The sequence below is a fragment of the Bison bison genome, unplaced genomic scaffold, assembly GCF_000754665.1.
Source record: "Bison bison bison isolate TAMUID 2011002044 unplaced genomic scaffold, Bison_UMD1.0 scf7180017864188, whole genome shotgun sequence".
NCBI lineage: Eukaryota > Metazoa > Chordata > Mammalia > Artiodactyla > Bovidae > Bison > Bison bison.
Genome location: NW_011494760.1, coordinates 994205 through 1000941, shown reverse-complemented (window position 1 = coordinate 1000941; position 6737 = coordinate 994205).

Below are 6737 nucleotides of genomic sequence, written 5' to 3'. Positions count from 1 at the left end.
GAAAAAAATAATAAAGTTTTAATTATTTGAATTTAAGTATTTTCTTGAATAAAAAGAGATAGGCATGTGTGTGTGCATGCTAAGTCTCTTCAGTTGTATCCAACTCTTTGTGATCTTATGGAGTGTTGCCCACCAGACTCCTCTTTTCATGGGATTCTCCAGATAAGAAAACTGAAGTGGGTTGCCATGCCCTGCTGCTGCTGCTAACTCGCTTTAGTCGTGTCCGACTCTGTGTGACCCCATAAACAGCAGCCCACCAGGCTCCCCCGTCCCTGGGGTTCCCAAGGTAAGAACACTGGAGTGGGTTGCCATTTCCTTCTCCAATGCATGAAAGTGAAAAAATGAAAGTGAAGTCGCTCCATCGTGTCCGACTCTTAGCGACCCCATGGACTGCAGCCTACCAGGCTCCTCCATCCATGGGATTTTCCAGGCAAGAGTACTGGAGTGGGGTGCCATTGCCTTCTCTGTCAGGAAGCCTGGAGACTGGCATATCTGTATTTATAAATTATATAAATTTAAATGGAGAAGGAAATGGCACCCCACTCCAGTATTCTCGCCTGGAGAATCCCAGGACCAGAGGTGCCTGGTGGGGCTTCCATCTACGCGGTCGCACAGAGTCGGACACGACTGATGCAACTTAGCAGCAGCAGCAGCAGAATACATTTAAATAGATTTCAGGATACTCTTGGAAGTTTCTTTACAAATAGCCCACACAGTTTGCTCTTTTAACTATATATTTCCACTTATTTTTCTCCCTGAAATAAAAAATAAAATGTCCAGGCTAGGATTGCCTACAAATATGACATGGAAAACTTGTATCGCTTAGACATTTGTGACAGCAGATTTATGGAAATGCAGTCAAATGAGTGAATGCCTATATTCCAGGTATTCATACATAATATAACCTTGAATCCTGATTTTTTGGCAAGAAAGAGATCAAAAGTTTTCATGCGAGTCAAACATTTCAATATGCATACACTTTCCTCCATTTCTTTCCTGTCCCCAGGCAAGCACAAAACTTTCAAATAAAATTTCCTGTTTAGTAGTTTTCATTTCTTTCTAGAATCCTTCAGAAAATGTTAAAAATTTCTCTGACAAGGTTAGCTCCTTTTCAGCAAACATAATAAATCCAGGATTTAAGTAGTCATGTACTTTTACAATGCATATAAAAACAGCCTTGCCTTGAATTTATGAATTTTCTATTTCATGTAATACTTGAGAGATTTTATATATATATATATATATATATATATATATATATTACTTTTTGACAATGTGTGATCCAAATTTATAATTTATACTAGGATAAGGCCTGAGTGCTCTTTTGACAAAGTTAAAGTAATGGTAACAATGTAAGGCAACTCAAGTATGTATAAGATTTTCCACTGAGGTGTAGGAAGAAAACTACAGCCTTTCTAGTTATATTATTATTTTAGAATAAAGAAATTTATTTTAAAATAAATAAAATAAAGTCAAGTTTCTGAATGTAGGACACAAGAACTTACTGGATCCCATACATAGTAGTGAGGTGTTGGTTGTGATACTCATCATGTCTGAGGACTCTCAAGAAACCCTAAACATTACAGAGTTCCATAGAGCTGCTTTCACTTTTCATTTCAGAGTAATGTCGTAAACTACAATCTCACTTTGCCAGTTTAAGTAAAATTTTCTATAGCATAGCACAGTCATAGCATAAACATTCATCCCAAATGGACAAATTTTTAAAACATCCCCTAGCAGAAACTAATTCAGAGAGAGTACTGACACACAAGAAATAAACAGTAAGAAAAGGGCAGAACTACCTTTTATCCTATTACTAGGAGGAGATCTTTTGAAGCACCATTTTGAGAGAAAGACAGTGATGGCCTAATGAGATATGAAAATAAATTAGTTAAAAATTAATATTGGCATCTTATTGAAATATAAATGTATGCCACTGTTATAACAATGAACCATGTCTTAAGTGTGTGTGTGTGTCAGTGTAAATGTAATGGAAATTGCAACTTCTTGAGATCATTTTAACTTCAGGCTAACAATTATATAAAACTAAATCAATTTAGAACCAGACTTTTGAATATCTGTATCCTTCATTGCTAAGCCAGTTTTTTAAGGAGAAATCAAAATCAACAATGTAATTCACACTACTATTATTGCTATTAAATGTCAATAATACATGCAATACAGCTTTAATCATACTGTAGATACTATATTAACTATACTCTTATTATACAATAACCAAACTTTTAACAATATGTAGTGAGAAAAAAGAATTTCTCTATCCCTAATAAAGAAAAGATAAAAATGTTTTTCATTGTCTTTAAATTTTATATTATCAGTTTTAAATGTATTATTAAATTTATATTTATTATTATAAGTATACAATATACTGATATATATTATTAAATATAAATCCCTTTATATATTTATATATATATATACACATATATACATGTATTTATACACATACCACAAAGGACAATTTTTTACTTATGGAGATGCACTAACAAAAATGCTTGAAGAATGCTACTGTAATGTTACAATTAGAAATTTATTATATTCTTGCCTTCAAAGAACCTACAAATATAAGAAAATAATAAAGCAAATAACAATATTTTATGTTCCTTTAGTAATTTAAAAACAGTGCAAATAGAACTATTGATTATGAAATATGTTGAAAGGATTATGGTAAATTTTTTAAACAATTTAATCAATAAAGCAACATATGCAATTTAATTCTTCTTTTTAGAAATTTAAAGAAAATTATTAAAAGTATCAGTATTTTATACAATGTTCTATATGAGCTTATGTGGCTTTTTGACATTACAGGATGCTTTCATGTGCTTTACCATGTTTGAATTTTGACAAATGAAGCAGCTTGTGAATGACTTAGATAGCATGTGTTTTGTTACACTTTAGAAGAGAAATCTGGGGTTCAGAGAGGTCATTCACTGTCACACATCTAAGAGACCTGAAGACATGAATTTTCTCCCCTCTGTTTTCCCTATTGACTTTATAATCTTCTCTAGCTCACACTAATGCTGTTTTCATAAATATTTTCCAAATATTTAAAACTGAGAGGCTAATACTGCTTTTTTATTTTGTCCCTCAAAAGGCATATTTGATGACAAAGGACTGACAGTGAGTTAGGGGTCATCAATGTTTTAGCTGCTCTTAAATGGATTCACACTTTTTTAGAAACTTACTTTGCCATGATACCATCACTATTACCTTGTTGATGTCTGTGGTGGAGATGACTGTCCATCAAAATCCTCTTCCTGGATACAGGACAAGATGACATTTTCCAGCCTCTCTTTCAGTCAGTGTAGTCATTTGACTGAGTTCTTCTTAAGGAGATAAGAGTAGAGAGGGCGTGTGCTGCCTTCATGTTTGAACCTCTGCCTGGCTACCTGTGCCTCCTCCATGTCTGTTCTTTCTCCTGTCACCAATCCCTGAGCATGACAGACCAGTTTTTATGACGTGGACAGTGACAAGACCCTAAAGAACACCAGTATTGTAGAAGGGAAGGGGCAGGAACTCTGGATCTCTGTGTGGTGTGGAGAGTTGCTCTTCAGCCAGGAATACCTGTCTAGACTACAAAAGGACAAAGAACTAGGAACCCCTTATGGGTCATTTTGTGTGAAGTAGCTCAGTCGTGTCTGACTCTTTGGGACCCCATGGACTGTAGCCTACCAGGCTTCTCCAACCATGGAATTCTCCAGGCAAGAATACTGGAGTGGGTTGCCATTTTCTTCTCCAGGGGATCTTCCTGACCCAGGGATTGAACCCGGGTCTCCCACATTGTAGGCAGACACTTTACAGTCTGAGCCACCAGGGAAGTCCAAAATAGTTTACAGTAGGCTTTAATATAATATTTTGCATTTAATTTTTAAATACATCGTTTTGCTTTTCACAATATACCATGTGTGGCTCAGACAGTAAAGAATCTGCAATGCAGGAGAACCAGGTTTGATACCTGGGTAAGGAAGATCCCCTGGAGAAGGGAATGGCTACCCACTCCAATATTCTTGCCTGAAGAATCCCTTAGACATAGAAGCCTGGCAGGCCACAGTCCCTGGGATCACAAAGATTCAGACAAGACTGAACAACTAACTGTCACTTTGAAAGTTTTGGGGACATTTTTTCTTCCCTTTTTGGCTTCTCTGAAATCTCAGGCCTGTAGAGAGAGCCCAATCATTATTTAAAACTTATTTCCCATTATAATTTGATAGCAAAACCTCTTTCAGATTTTCTGTTCACCTCTCAGGCTTTTCTGCTAGGCTTGCTTAATGTGCTGATTAGCACAGCGAGATGAACTTTAGCTCACATTTTAAACTGCAAAACTTATATTGTGATGCACAGAGCAAAAGTTGTGAAGAAGCAAAAATAACACAAAATGTGTCAATTTTCCCCACCCTTGCATTGTAAAGACTCTCCTAAGACCTCGAAATGCCAAAATGAAGGAAGTGCTCATGTGACGTTCTTTTCTTACATACAACACATAATCCATTAGATGCCTTTACCTGAAGAAATCACATGCTGTACAGAAGTCATTTTAGAAAATACTTATGTATAGTTGACTACATAAGTAACAATTTTATATTCTGCTTTGGAGTCTCTGCTGTTATCGAGTCTCATGGAGTGACTGTAATAGTTGGAAACTATTGAAGAATAGTTCATTCTTGGGTGTCTGCTATACAACCCACTTTCTAGCCTCTCAGATGTCTAATTCAAGGATAATTTCCAAGGTTTAGAGATTTTTATTATAGTGATTAGACTGGGAATTCCAGCGTTTACATAGACCAAAATCTACTCGGTAAATTCTTCATAATTCCCCGATGACTCTCATCTGTGAGGAATTACGAATAACACTTGGTTTGATGTTAGAAGTTTAGTATATTCTGTACAACCAGGGTTCTGCTCATTTATCTGTCCTTTAGTTAATCAACATTGTTGTTCAAACTCTAAGTTGTGTCCAACTCTTTGTGACCCCATGGACTGTATCACACTAGGTTTCCCTGTCCATCACCATCTCCTGGAGCTTGCTCAAACTCATGTCCATTGAGTCAGTGATGCCATCCAACCATCTCATCCTCTGTCACCCTCTTCTCCTCCTGCCTTCAATCTTTCCCAGCATCAGGGTCTTTTCCAATGAGTCAGCACTTCACATATGGTAGCCACATTATTGGTGCTTCAGCAACAGTCCTTCCAGTGAATATCCAGGGTTGGTTTATTTTAGGATTGTCTGCTCTGATCTCTTTGCAGTTCAAGAGACTACCGAGAGTCTTCTCTAACAGCATAATTCGAAAACACCAATTCTTTGGTGCTCAGCCTTCTTTATGTCCAAATCTTATATCCATACATGACTAATGGAAAAACTTCAGATTTGACTTTTTGGGCCTTTGTCAGCAAAGTAATGTCTCCATTTTTTAATACTCTGTGTAGATTTATCATAGCGTTCCTTCCAAGGAGCAAGCATCTTTTAATTTTGTTGCTGCAGTCCCTGTTGCAGTGATTTTGGAGCTGAAGAAAATTTCATAATAAACTACAGTGCAGTTTAATATAACTCTAAAGACTCTGATGCTGGGAGGGATTGGGGGCAGGAGGAGAAGGGGACGACAGAGGATGAGATGGCTGGATGGCATCACTGACTCGATGGACGTGAGTCTGGGTGAACTCTGGGAGTTGGTGATGGACAGGGAGACCTGTGATTCATGGGGTCGCAAAGAGTCGGACACGACTGAGGGACTAAACTGAACTGAACTGAAAGACATAAAGAATTAGAGAAATAATGTTCTAAATAATTGGGAAGCCAATAAAGTTTTGTATGTATATAGCCAGCAATCAACCATAAGTAAGAAATATGAAATATATAAATAATCCATATATATATATATTTAATTCCAAGACTGTAGAAACTTTTCCTAAAGCCCTTCAAATCAGGGCACACTTTCTTCTGCTCATCTTTCCTACTTGTCTCCTTAATCAGTTACATCAAAAATTCAACATTTTTTTATAGCATTCTACTCTTAAACACTAATTATATTGATGATGTAACTTATGGTAACATAGTGATGAAGCAAAGGGGAGTCATTGAGACTGTTTCTATGTACATATAAGTTAGTGAAGTGGTTAGTAGTATTGTTTTACAAAATGCACATAAGAAGAAAAAAATATATCTCCTCTGTCTGATTAACTTTAAGCCTGTGGATTAGGAAACTGTACCAGACTGCTTTTATAACAAGATATATATGTACATGTATATGTATGTGTAGGATGTGCACATTGTTTTCAACTTTAAATACAACTTTAGATATATTTTCACTTGTAAAATGTTTTATGCTTAATTAGTTTAAACTCTACTGAGTTGTAGGTAGTATTCTATAATTTGGAGTCACGGATGGTACAGAAATTGAAGAACCTACTTCAAGGGGGCTCATATGTTCTGTGTTCTTTCCTAATTGTGAATATTAAAAATCTTTTAGGTTCTGTTGCTTACGATTCTTATAAAAACTCCATAGATGTGGGCACACTGGTGACTAGAGAAGTTCTGTGGTTTTCTCAGTAGTGGGTAGAAAAGAGAGATACAGGGGGGATTTCTTCTTCCTGGCCCAGTTACCTTAGTCTCTGTGGCATATGCCCATTTTTCTCCTTCCCTTCTAATGGTGTTGTTTTCCTCTTGTCCTCTTCTCACTACTTAAAAGTAATGCAACTTAATATAAGCAGTTTCTCCCAGGGAT